Raw genomic sequence first — 14660 nt, 5'->3', positions numbered from 1 at the left:
TGAAGACTCATGAGCAAATACGAACCTGGACAAACTGGCTTGAGAACCACAGCCAACAATATTCTATATTGGTGCTTTTGAGAGTATGAGCATCCTGTGATTTTTTTTTTATGTCATTTTATGTTACATTGTCTTGCTGTGAAGCATTTGTAACACATAATGATGCAAGTGGCCAGCTGGCTGCTAATGGTAACAACATACTTTACCAGAACTGTCATCAGAAGGGCTGTCGAAGGCAGATGGCCTTTTTTTGTTGTTGTTTTGTCCCATTAGAGAGCTTACCAAGGACAGCCATCCTACAGACATCACAGTGATAGGAAGAATAACTTTGCTCCATTCACTATAAAAACTCCTTGAAAATGGGTACATAGCAGATACAATACACATAGAGTGATTATAACAAAGTAAAAGGTGGTTAATTTAAGAACTTTGAAATGATTCCTATGTCTTGGCAAACATTTTGCATGGATACTGCATAGTAGTAGGTTTTATTTTTCTTAAAAACTCAGATTATTCAAAGCTATTGCGCTACAGGGAGCAGCTTAAATACCTTATTAATGGTAGAATCAGAAATTATAGTAGTGGATGAACTTGCATCTGCTTATTTCATGCCCATACTGGAAAGAGTTTAAATACAAATGCCAAGGAAAAACAACTCAGATTCAGGAGGTCTTAGGGAGATTAAATTTTATGGCCATGTCACTGAAACCTCTTCTGTAGTTTGGTAGTCCAGATGAACTTTTTGTCTGAATAACAAAGGAGTTCAATTGGCTATGCTGCTTCTATTTCTAGAGCTATCAAAAATAATATTGTCATACTTTCAAACGTTTTTTCATGCTTAACTAAAATGGCTTCTTTTAAAATTATTTTGGATGCTTGGCACTTACTTATTAGTCCTTAGTGGGCTAGTGGTTTTGTTCTTTTATTTTATTGTTCCATATCTGTAAATGCCTATTGGGACATACTGTTCCTTCTGAAGTCAGTAGCAAAACTCCCGTTGACTTCAGTTGCAAGAGGATTTAGCCCTTAGTACACAGAAATATGGCATTGGCTAATACTAGGTACCATGTAGGCAGGTTTTGTACAAATTTCTCTATTGCAGGTCACCTTGTAGATCCTGGGCAATTTTTTTTTTTTTTTTTTTTTTTTTTTTTTTTTTTAGCATAGGTAGCGAATTGTACTGAGCTATATGGACATTCTCTGATGTGCATAAATGAGACTGACACATTCATTTACATTTGAGCCCAGCTCGTCAGTGGTTTATTAGGCCCCAGTAACATGCTCAGAACCGAACAGAACACACAGTGATTCTCCTCTTCACCAAAGATCTGCTCAGGGCAGTGGTGGGGTTGGGGGAGGAGCAATCAGGGAGCTGGTTCTGGTTTCCTGATGGGGCCAGCCCTCTGCTTCTTTGACAGAGAGCTGCTTGTCGACAGCTCTAACTAGTGCCACTAACAAAGTCTTTAATGAATCCTACTCTACTGAAGGATTACCCTAGTGAAGTAGCACTCTGACGTGCCCCCTTCCCCTCTACAACAATCCTACTGTGTTGAGAGAGTAGAAGATGGAGACATGGCACAGCTGTGATGCAGATACACCAGCAGGGAGTTCCCCTGTTTTCTTGTAGGCATTTACAGTTGGATTAGAGGGGTGGGAAAGTTGTAGGGGCTAGGGTAATAGACTGGGACTCATTTCCAGATGAGTGACAGATTCCTGGTGTTCAAAGTAAGAATAATATCCGTTAATGATTCAGTTGCTCAGCTACTACAGTAACGAGGGCCTCATAATTATCTAAGCAGATGGATTACAGTTCTTTCTGCTATCTGAGCAATGCAGATACATTACAGCCCCTTTATGCCACATATGCAATGCAGTGGGCTCCAAAACGCAGCTGCAGAACCTGGCTCACAGCCTTGGCCCCAAGGAGCTTGCATTCAGATGAGAATGCACTACCTGTCAGTGGCTAGGACCACAGCTGTGGCTGTGACTTGCTGTGTGAACTTGTTGGGCAAGTCCCTTAACTTGTTTGTTTCTTCATTTGCAAGATGTGGATAATGATACTTCATCTCTCCAACCCTTTGTCTGACTTATCTGTTTAGATTATAAACTCTTTGTGTCGGGGCCTGTCTCTTACAATATAGGTAGCGTGCCTAGTGCAACAGAGGTCTGATCTCTTGGTCTCTAAGGCCAGCTCTATTGTAATACAAATAATAGTAATACTGATTTTTTTTTTTTGTATATCCAAAAGAAAATAACAACTGATCTATTACAATTTGAAATGTGTCTGGTGCTCCTGAATAGAAGGTTTCCATTTCATTTCATGGCACTTGCCTACACAACAAAAAGTATCTACCACACAAGCTAATGCAGAGGCCATGATTCCACTGACGTAATAGTTTTACACGGAATGAAATAAATTGTGGAGGGTGATTTTGTTACTAGATTAAGACTGCAAGACCATGACCTGTTTATACTGCAAAGCAACTACCATGCTTTAGGATTCTGTAAAATAATCATAAATAAATAAACAAATAAATGAAATCAAGTGAAAGCTGTTCCTGTAGCACTTTTGCATTTCCCCATCTCTTGAGCAGAGATTGTTAATTGTACTGAGCAGCACTAAACTGTGTTTTGGTTTTCAGCCTGGATTGTTTACTATTACTGGTTTATTGTTTAATTTAGGAAGGGAGTGTTATCTTAATTATTACGAATCATAGATTTTAAGGTCGGAAGGGACCATTATGATAGTCTAGTCTGACCTCCTGCACAACGCAGGCCACAGAATCTCACCCACCCACTCCTGTATCAAACACCTAACCTATGTCTGAGCCACTGAAGTCCTCAAATCGTGGTTTAAAGACTTCAAGGTGCAGAGAATCCTCCAGCAAGTGACCTGTGCCCCACACTGCAGAGGAAGGCGAAAAACCTCCAAGGCGTCTGCCAATCTGCCCTGGAGGAAAGTTCCTTCCAGACCCCAAATATGGCGATCAGCTAAACCCTGAGCATATGGGCAAGACTCACCAGCCAGACACCCAGGAAAGAATTCTCTGTAGTAACTCAGATCCCACCCCATCTAACATCCCATCACAGGCCATTGGGCATATTTACCACTAATAGTCAAAGATCAATTAATTGCCAAAATTAGGCTATCCCATCATACCATCCCCTCCATAAACTTATCAAGCTTAGTCGTGAAGCCAGATATGTCTTTTGCCCCCACTGCTCCCCTTGGAAGGCTGTTCCAAAACTTCACTCCTCTGATTGTTAGAAACCTTCATCTAATTTCAAGTCTAAACTTCCTGGTGGCCAGTTTATATTCATTTGTTCTTGTGTCCACATTGGTACTGAGCTTAAATAATTCCTCTCCCTCCCTGGTATTTATCCCTCCGATATATTTATAGAGAGCAATCGTATCTCCCCTCAGCCTTCTTTTGGTTAGGCTAAACAAGCCAAGCTCTTTGAGTCTTCTTTCATAAGATAGGTTTTCCATTCCTTGGATCATCCCAGTAGCCCTTCTCTGTACCTGTTCCAGTTTGAATTCATCCTTCTTAAACATGGGAGACCAGAAATGCACACAGTATTCCAAATGAGGTCTCACCAGTGCCTTGTATAATGGTACTAACACCTCCTTATCTCTACTGGAAATACCTTGCCTGATGCATCCCAAGACTGCATTAGCTTTTTTCACAGCCATATCACATTGGCAGCTCATAGTCATCCTGTGATCAACCAATACTCTGAGGTCCTTCTCCTCCTCTGTTACTTCCAACTGGTGCGTCCCCAGTTTATAACAAAAAATCTTGTTGTTAATCCCTAAATGCATGACCTTGCATTTTTCACTATTAAATTTCATCCTAGTACTATTACTCCAGTTTACAAGGTCATCTAGATCTTCCTGTATGATATCCCTTTCCTTCCCTGTATTGGTAATACCTCCCAGCTTTGTGTCATCCACAAACTTTATTAGCACATTCTCAGTTTTTGTGCCAGTCAGTAATAAAAAGATTAAATAAGATTGGTTCCAAAACCGATCCCTGAGGAACTCCACTAGTAACCTTCCTCCAGCCTGACAGTTCACCTTTCAATACGACCCATTATCATCTCCCTTTTAACCAGTTCCTTATTCACCTTTCCATTTTCATACTGATTCCCATCTTTTCCAATTTAGCTAATAATTCCCCAGAGGAACCGTATCAAATGCCTTACTGAAATCGAGGTAAATTAGATCCACTAATTTTTTTTGTCTAAAAAATCTGTTACCTTCTCAGAGAAGATCAGGTTGGTTTGGCATGATCTACTTTTTGTAAAACCGTGTTGTATTTTGTCCCAATTACCTCAATGTCCTTAACTACTTTCTCATTCAAAATTTTTTCCAAGACCTTGCATATGTTAAACTAATAGGCCTGTAGTTCCCTGGATCACTTTTTTTCCTTTCTTAAAAATAGGAAGGTGCCTTGTAATATATTTCTTTGGAAGCCAGGAGTTTTCCTTTATTCTAATTCTTGGGTTAAATTGAGCTCAAAGTTTAGTGTAGTTCCTTTGGTTAGACAATTAGTTTTAATGGTCCTCAATGAGGGAACATTGCTGACACAGGCCTCTTTTTTTAATCAAGCAAAGTGTGAGGGGAAAAGGACCTGTAATGTTGACTGAGCCATGTAAGTTGCCCAATGGCTTAGATTCTGCTGTCTGTTTTTGTAACTGGTTCTGTAGGAACAGTTCTGGCTGCCTAATTGGGAGGGATCATAACTCCCCAGGCATTACCCAAACTACAACCACCACTCAACAGTCCTCTGGAACCAGCAGGCAAAGGGACTGGTGCAACTCTGGTCCACAAGAGATTCTGCCCGCAAAGCCCCATTGGTAGGCCCAGATAAACTATTTAAGCCAGAAGGAGGCACAGGAATTGTCTGAGCAACTGAGTGAACTTCTGAGCTGCTGCTCTACTGGACCTTGATTCCTGATGCTGGCTTGACCCTGGCATTGTTCCCTGACTCCTGCTTGACCCTTGATACTGCTATCTGACTCTGACTGCAGCTTGATCCCTGGCACTGTTCCCTGATTCCTGACTCCAGCTTGACCATTGGCAGAGCTGTCTGACTCTGACTCCAGTCTCGAACCAATAGTACCCCGACTCCAGCCCTAGTGGCACAATGCTGATTCACTCCATCTCTGGCTTTGGTTCCTGGCTTCTGAGCACTAGGCCAGATGGCCCATGGCCTGGTCCCTACACTAATCCTGATCTAGACTTTGGTTCCCTGATTTTAAGACTGATTTAGTAGTGGATGAACTTGTAGTTTTAAAGCTGGTTAGAATTACTGGAGAATTCTCCCCAATGTAGTCAAGCATCCTGACTCAGCTGTATTGCTGCTCTCAAACAGGGTAAGGTAGAATTTTACCCACATGTTGATAGTCACCTATTCAGGTTGTCTGGCAGCTGCAAAGTTAAAATATATCTTGTGGAATCTTGGAAGCAGGTGTTCATTACAAGAGTTTCGAGAAAGGAACTCTAGTACATTTTCAAGCAATACAGTAAAAAGAAAACCTCTCAGCACACTAAATGACTTTGGGATTTTCCCAGCCGTAATTTAGATGTTTGTTTTTTCTAGAACATATATCCTATAAATAATGTAATGCTCAATACCCTGCAGGAAATACAGTGAGTTTAAAATATTTATCACATTGTACTTTCTCACTGTGTTTTTATTAACAGTAATAATTGCACTGTAAAATGATTGCTCTTTACTTCCTAAGGATAGTATAAGACTGTGTTGGAAAATCCACTCAATAGAGTAGTGTGTGTGGGTGTGTGTGTGTGTGGGTGGGTGTGTGTATAATATAAAATAAGTACTTTTTGATGAGGGGAAAGAAATCTATTTGCTCTGTGCTGATCCTGTAGTGTGGTTGCTTCCCACCAATAGGGAAAATTCATATTGTCAAACCAATTCCCTCCACTCCCCCATTAAAAATATTTCTAGGGATGAAGCAGTGAGTAGTGTAATTGTGATGTACAGGTTCTATCTTTGCAGGGGAAGGTCGCTCTTCCACCTAAAGTTAAATAAGAAGGCAAGAGAACTCTGTGTCCTCTTTTATTCAAGTAAACAGATACCATTTTGTAAGTAAATGGAATCAGATGGGGTTATCAGATTATTCAGTTAAATGAGTGATGCCAAGCTAAATTTCCCAGCTAAAGTTATAGGAGGCTAAAATAGGACCTGAAAATGGAAGCTTGGTTTTATTGTATTCTAAATAGGTTCTTATATCATCTCATTACCGTAGTATCTGAGCACCTTCAGTAGTGCATTAAGCTATGTGACTAATGTGTGGATAGTCACATGTGTGGTTCATTCCTTTTCTCACCCTTTCCCGGGGTGGGTTGGCGGGGGGGGGAGGGGGGAGATTATGTGTGAGGTGTCCTGTTGCATTTTTGGTAGGGTCTTTGGTTGTTTTTTTTTGTTTGTTTGTTTTTTTAAATCTACAAATCTATTGGGGAAACTACTTTTGCTCCATCGCTGTGGTTTATTTAATAACATTTTTTATGTTTTTAATAGTAATTACTGGTATATCCTGTCTACATATTTCTGTTAATTTATTTTTTGCCATTATCAGCCAACAGTGGGCTTGAAAGTATGGCCAACAGTATGATGTGTTTGAAATAGATAGTGTAGCTTTGTTTGTATAATCTAAGGAAAAACAATACAAAAATAACGTACTGGATTCCTGCAGTCTTATTCAATGTAGTCTGTTGCACAATGAGGTATATTGGCTATATGGAAATAGTGTGGCAATTTCACATGCATCATTTGGAAATGTACTAACATTAGGAATGTTTGGTCAAATCTTATAACAAATGTAGAAATAGTATTAAATTATATATTTAATTACATGAGAAGCAAGAGGAAGACCAAGGATAGGGTAAGCACCTAGAAGACAATAAGTAACAGTCAACATGGATTTGTCAAGAACAAATTATATCAAACCAACGTAATATCCTTCTTTGACAGGGCAACAAGTCTTGTGATATGGGGGAAGCAGGAGATGTGATATATCTTGACTTTAGTACGATTTTTTAAACTGTCTCACGTGACCTTCTTTTAAACAAACTAGAGAAATATAGCCTAGATGAACCTACTAAAAGGTGGATGAACAAGTTGGTTGGAAAAGTAAAAGCAGCAAAGAGTCCTGTGGCACCTTGAAGACTAACAGACGTATTGGAGCATGAGCTTTTGCACGAATATGTCTATTAGTCTATAAGGTGCCACAGGACTCTTTGCTGCTTTTACAGATCCAGACTAACACGGCTACCCCTCTGATGGTTGGAAAAGCACACTCAAAGAGTAGTTATCAATGGTTCATAATCAAGCTTAAAGAGCATATCGAGTTGGGTCATACAGGAGTCTGTCCTTGGTACAGTTCTATCCAACAGCTTCATAAATGATGTGGATAATGGCATAGAGAGTACATTTATAAAGTTTGTGGATAATACCAAACTGGGAGGGGTTGCAAGCGCTTTGGAGAACAGGATTAAAATTCAAAGTGATCTTGATGATAAATTGTAGAAATGACCTGAAATAAATAGAATGCAGTTCAATAAGGACAAATGCAAAGTAGTACATTTAGGAAGGAATAATCAATTGCACAAATAAAAAATTGGAAATGACTGCCTAGGATGGAGTATTATAGAAAAGGATCTGGGGATATAATGGATCCCAAACTAAATATGAGTCAACAATATAATACTGTTACAAAAAAACCAAAACAACGAATATCATTGTGGGATGTATTATGATGAGTGTTATAAGCAAGAAGTAATTCTTCCACTCTACTCAGTGCTGGTAAGGGCTCAACTGAAGTATTGTGTCCAGTTCTGGGCACCATACTGTGGGAAAGAGGTAGACAAATTGGAGAAAGTGCACAGGAGAGCAACAGCAATGACTGAGTCTAGAAAACATGACCTATGAGGAAAGATTTTAAAAAGTGGGTTTGTTTAATCTGGGGAAGAGAAGACTAGGGGGGACATAACAGTCTTCAAGTATGTAAAAGGTTGTTATAAAGAGAAGGGTGATAAATTGTTCTCCTTAACCACTGAGGATGGGACAAGAGGTAATTGGCTCAAATTGCAGCAAGGGAGATTTATGTTAGACATTAGGTAAAACATCCTAACTCTAAGGGTTGTTAAGCACTGGAACAAATCTCCTAGTGAGGTTATGGAATCTCTGTATAAACCATTCTTAAAAACCTCCAACGACAAACACCAGTCAGGAATGGTCTAGATAATATTTAGATCTGCCTCAGTGCAAGGGACTGGACTAGATGACTCATCTAGGTCCCTTCCAGTCCTACATTTTTATGATTCTGTGATCAGTGGCTGCCCTGTAGAGGCACCATGTGTTTACTTTAACCATGTAATTTTGAATTTGTTCAACTCTGAATTTCCTGAGTTTGTAACACTTGATTTAGGGATAATTGCAACATCCTTGTAATGTACTTCACCCTAAATTACAAATACATATGCTCAATTTTAACTCCATCCTAATATAGTTTGTCTGAAAATTTCCTTGTGCTTATTTGTAAGGTATAACTTGCATACATGAAGCAAACAAGAACCCCCAAAAGAATGTTACCATGTAATATTTCTAATGACTTAAAGATATGAAGTATCAACTTTAAAGCATTTTTTGAAAGAATGTATCTTTTATGCCAGATTCATTGATATGTTATGGCTGCTTTATGCCACTCTGAACCAGCACAAAGCAACTGGCCAAAAGTATATTGGACCATCAAAATGAATCACCACATTAGCACAAAGCAACGGGGACATATTTTATCTACCCCGCATCACTTGCCCTCCAAATACTCCCTTCCTCCTGCACCCCAGATTACCTTACACACAATCCGCCCACCTACTTTCCCCCCTCCTGCCTTCCCTGTTGAGTAGATCTGGTGCAAAGAACAGCTTCTAAAAAGAAATATTTAGAAATCATAGGAATTTCTGCCATTATTTTCATAACTGAAAGTTTATTTCTCAGCAGAAGCTTGTTCGTAAGTACCTGCTTCAAAGAAACACACTGGCCCTCTTTCAAATGACAGCCATCTCCTATTGTTCTCAATGAGACTGAGACGAGACCTGCCCTCAGTTAAGATGGCCTCTTTCAAAATAACCACTGCTTCCCATCGTCTCTAATGAGAGGGAAGGCAGCAGGCATCGTTTTAGGCCCTCTTGAAAATAATGGGAGATAAGTGGTCATTTTGAGAAGATCCCCTAACTGGGTGCAATTTATGAACTCAGTCCCATTGAAAACAATGAAAACGGCTGCCATTTTGAGAGAAGGCTGTTCTGCAGCAACTTTTGTGATTTGTATTGTGAGTCTCATATGTGATATTAGATGTTTTTAAGGTGAGTACTTGAGAAGCAAAGCTTTCATCTGTAAGCCTTCATGATTGTAGAGAAAAACTTGAAAACGTGAATCCTAAATGTTCCAAAGCCAGAAGGCAAATAAAGAGAACCCAACTTTATTATTTTTAAAAATCTAATTATTTTAAGTTAATATCATAATTTTTTTGAACTCTTGGGATTGGCCATCTTGCAAAAGTTATTAATCAATTCTGGATGAAGACTGTTTCAATTATGAAGAATAACTGGGGAGGAGGGTGAGGGAGAGGAGAAATGAACATTAACACTAAACAAATATATGCTTAAGATTTCAGTGAGTTTTAAGTGTAAGGAAAGTTTGAAGTGTGTATATTGTTCATGCAGGAGAAAGAAACGGTCTGACAAGACCAATGTTTTAATTAATTTTAACTCATAAACTAATAATCAAATTTAATCCTGGGCCCAAAGAGTAAATGCTATAATTTTGGGAAGGATACTCTGTATTCTTCAACATAAAGTGGCTAAATCCCTGCTTTAAGTGCAAAACTGGATTTTAACTATGGAACTGTGAGCCATAATAACTAAAAATACAGCACTGTTTACATAAATAATACCTTTGTGGGCTTCTAAGATCTTGCAGTTACTTCATAACCCTGGAACCATTGCTCACTGTTAAGAAAATGTCAGAGGCAGGAGGAGTCACATTAATTCTACAGTGCAGGCTAGTTTGATGAAAATTCCTATATCTACCTAGTTGAATCTAGCCTAATTATAAAACCCCCATCTGGCTTGTTATCACTACGGCCTAGCATCAGAGTTATTATAAGGTATTCCTGTTGGAGCCTGTGTCTGCCAACACATAACACGGTTTCATAGTTTCTGACCTTATTCCTTGTAACATGGTTTGCAACCATAGTCTCAAAGTAAAAGGCAAAAACTACAGCTGGCACTGTAGGTACATCAGGGCACCAAAGGAAATGATTTCAAGCCTGACATTTCCAGCATGGCATGAATTCAAAATCCTTGCATATAGCAATAGCTAGATTAATGAGGGTGACCAGTGTTCCAATGCACAAGCAGTCTATTTTCACTGGAAATTTTCCCTTCTCCCTAGTATTTCAGGTCTAAAAGAAACAAGAACAATTTGATGTTTGTGTTATAGTTGTAGGCAACCAACAGCAGTATACACACGATTTAGAAGCTGGTGAAGATTTTCAAATAATACAAGGAGAGTAACATGACAACTTACAGACACCCATAATCCATGACTACCCAATACTATGTGAAACCACATTAGTATGTCATAATACCAGTGTGTCAAACTTTTTTTGCCCATTTGGATTCCGTTTAAGAGCTTTTTCATTTGAAAGGAAAGGGATAAAATTTAATTATTCCTTCAGTCTGAAAAAGAATGAAGAAGAGACACTTGTCCTGCAGTGAGTGTCCATCACTGAATTTCTCTCTGATTCACTAAGAATGGGGAGAGCTCTTTTTCAAAGAACTAACAGAAATTTTTATGAACATATTTTTTCAAGTGTACATGATACACATGCTTGAAACATGTTATCAGGCTGTTAGATTTGAAGGTGTCACCTTAATTGTTAACCCTTAGAACACCCAAAAACTCAAGATAGCTTTCCTTAGCTGCTTCTCCCTCCCTCACATGCCCAACTGATGCTTTGTCCTTTCCTCTGTGCAGATCTTTCTGTCTCCTCTCAACAAAATGAATACCTCACCCTTCTAATCCTCTCACACCCTGAATGCTCTTTCCCCTTCCCAAGGGGAAAAAACCCTACCTCACAAGGGCCAATTGACACTTCCTCCCCAACCACCACCCACCTCTTTCCTACTCCCTCCCGGCCCTTCACCAGAGACCATGAAGTGACCCAACTTCTCTTGCTGGTTTTTAGTTCATGAGATGCATTAATGAATGAGAGATGTCCAGTCAGAAGAACAGAACTGGAGATGACAGTGTCTTGGGCTCCAGGCATATATAACACAATTGACACCCAACCTGTTGAGAAGTAGCTTGTTCCCATAGCATCCCACAACTGTGGATTAGCCAAGTGACAAAGGTTTAAGATGATGGTGCTATTTTGGGTTAGTATATACAGAATATACATACAGGCTTTTTACCGATTTATAGCATGCTTGGAAATAAACGTTACTTGTATTTTTTCTTGCAGACTTTCCAAACCACTATTTTTCTCTGAATAAATGCAGTTATTATTAGCTTCTTGTTTTTACTTTCCTAAGAACAAGACAGAGTGTCTTGTAGCTAAGTAAAAATATTGATTTTTATTGTAAAACAAGAAAGAAAATAGGGACGAGAGAAAGAGAGTGGAAAAAAGAAATAGGAAAGCCATTTGAGATGAATACTTCTTTTCACAATTCACAGACATGACTGAACTTGGCTTTGAACCTGCTCTTAATTCAATCCATCTGTTCAGTGCCCACTACTTTTTAGTCTGCTTAGTGCCTGTACTTTGAGCAAATAGAATAGGATTTGCAACTTGAATTTGCAAGAAATGTTAGGGACAAAATTCATCCCTTGGTGGAACTCAAATGAAATTTCTCTCTCTTAGGTACTTATATCCCTCCCTTCCCTCCCTCCACCCCCATACTGTAGTATCTGAGCAGAGGGCTGGCCCTAGACCAAATGGTACATCATGTGAGGAGCGTCTGGCGCACCCCTCCCCCCCCGCCATTTGTTAAATTTTTGAATACCTTACAGCAGCACCCCAAACCTGGTTCCTCCCGATCCTTGTACCCCCAATGATTGTCTAGGTCACCTACCCCTAAATCTTGGCCTGTCTGAGCATGTCACAATCTTTAATGTATTTATCCTTGCAACACCCCCGTGAAGTAGGGAACTATTTTTCCCATGGTACACTGGGCATCTTTAGTGGAGCATGAAAATGAGGCTGGATAACCCAAGAACCAGGCTAGAACCCTAACCACTAGACCATGCTGCCTCTCTGACACAAATTGAAGTCAGTAGAGTTACTCCTGGGGAGGATATGACATTAGTTTCCTAGTGTCTAATAGGTAAACTTAACAATAGTTATTATTGCTGTAATGTCATAACCTTTTCTAGTTTGTCCCCTAGGTCTCACACCACTCTTTCAAGTCAGTCTCCTAACGAACAGTACACAAATTCCATTTCCATTATTGATTCCTGACACAGTTGTTTTCCCTGTTGTCCCTGGAAGCTGCTGGTGCTAGTAATCAGGCCTGGTCTACACTACAAATTTGGTCCATGTAAACCACCCTGGGTTGACCTAGTTGTGAATGTGTCTACACTTAAATTTGTCTCCCACAGATGTAAGTGCCCCATTAGGCCATCAAAGTAACACCACCTCCCCAAGCAGCATTGAGCCAAGTTCAATGTATGAAGATTGATGCAGTATGAGTGTACACACTGCATTACCTGTATTAACCCGCACAGTCCTCCAGCACCTGTCCCACAATGCTCAACACTGACTGGTCTGGTCACAGTTGTGAACTCCACTGCCCAGGGGTCACCTAGACTGAAATCTGCCCTCCCCCCTTTTAAAAGCACTGCTAACTCTGACTGGAAGAAGGGTTACATAGGGATGGACCCCCAAAATTAGCAGGACACAGCTTTTGACTTTTCATTAATTTACTCATGCTAGAAGAAGTGGTACAGCCAAGAGATGTAGAGTTGCTATCTGTTTTCATTCCTCTCTAGAGTTAGGTGGGGTGGGGGCATGTGAAGAAGTTTGTTGGTATACAAAGGGCTATCCTTTGAATCCTCCCGAGAGGTTCTCAATGAAACTTCATGCAGGTACATCGCAATCCTGTCCCGAAGATTTTTTTAGGGATGGCAGCCTTATTTATTCCTCTGCGACAGGATGCTTTCCCACACCAGGCAGTGATAACTTCTGCAGGCACAATTACAGTAAACAAATTAGCAACATATGGGCCTGAGTGGCTTCAGGAGACCAACAACAGCTGTGCCCACTCTGCTTTTGTTATCTCAGGAGGGAGATATCAGCTAAAACCACCACCAGCTGTGGAAAATGGTGCCAGTATTCAGTGATAGTGCCCTGTACTCATGGTGTCCTGCAACTGAGCAATTCTCCTCTTTGTTTCACTCACCCCTGGGAAGGGTCATACCTACCAGGGCTTGAGCTAAGAGTGGCACTGGGCACAAGCAAAGTGTCAATAAGCATGTCTTGTTATACACTTCAGAGGAGCAAGAGAAGGGAGGTTCTGAACCTTAAGTTTTGCTTTCCATTCCTACTATGCTGACAACGTGCTTTATCTTTTTGTGTTTTATCTGTAGCTGAGGCCATTGTGGCCTTGAGGGGGACTCCCTCAACATACCCAAATGACTGACCCAGATAAGGAGGTGAAAGAAGAAGATGCAGGAGGACATGCTCTTTGAGATCCTGCAAGCCAGTACTGCATCCGACCTTGAACAGAAGGCCTGGAGGGTGGATACTGCAATCTGTATAAAGAAGGAAAGAGAGGACAGGAGGAAAACTAAGGAGAGGCAGAGGGGAATCCACCGGGACATAAGGGGGCTTCTCCAACAGCAAATGCAGATGCTGCAGACTCTTGTGGATCTCCAGTTTCAACAGTCCTGGGCTTGACTCCCATTGCAGTCTGTGGAGAACTGCAGCATAGTCCTTCTCTAAATCCCCCTCAGCATTCCTCATGGCCACCAGGCCAGCATGCCTACTTTACTGCTCCACACCAGGGGAAAGCATGGACAACTACAGCTTCAGCTACACTGACCTGTGAGAGCTATGGTTGATGTATCTGTAGCTACAATGAACATCAATCTTCCTTCCTCTGATTTATTTATTAAGGTTCCTAAATGTTTTTAATGTTGAAATGTATTTTTAAGGTCTTCAGATTATTTTTTGCAGCTGTTTTCATAAGTGAATAAAACTCTTTTGTTTCTAAAGTTATTCATCTTTATTAGTTTACAACACATGGTATATAATGCCTGCTGGCAGTGAAAGTAGTGGTCTTGTACACTCATAACTCATTGGCTCAATGCCAAACACTGTAATAGTCATAAATGTACAGCAAACCCATAGGTATGCTGTCATTGATATACGCACAGATGTGCAGCAAGCACCACGCAGTTTCTAACAGGCCCTCAAACTGCCACCCCAGGTTGAGCACAGTACACCACAACACATTACTGTGGCTTGCTGTTAAAGTGCTCTTTCTAAGCCTCGCTGCTCCTTGAGCTTCTCTGATAGTGCTTGTATGTGGCTGTTCACACTCAGCAGACAGCCGCTCTACCTCCACC

General features: G+C 40.4%; 1 long non-coding RNA gene across 1 annotated transcript in view; it reads left to right on the top strand.

The window, feature by feature from the left end:
• Window positions 1–14305, top strand: part of LOC135983788 (uncharacterized) — a 42298-nt gene extending 27993 nt beyond the window's left edge. The window contains exon 2 of the long non-coding RNA XR_010601598.1: window positions 13680–14305. This is a non-coding gene — a long non-coding RNA (uncharacterized LOC135983788). The remainder of the gene's footprint in view (window positions 1–13679) is intronic.
• The last annotated feature ends 355 nt before the right edge of the window (window positions 14306–14660 follow it).

Source organism: Chrysemys picta, chromosome 1 (assembly GCF_011386835.1).
Source record: "Chrysemys picta bellii isolate R12L10 chromosome 1, ASM1138683v2, whole genome shotgun sequence".
NCBI classification, from domain to species: Eukaryota; Metazoa; Chordata; order Testudines; family Emydidae; genus Chrysemys; species Chrysemys picta.
Note: the sequence above shows the minus strand (reverse complement) of the source record. Positions and strands in the feature narration are given on the sequence as shown.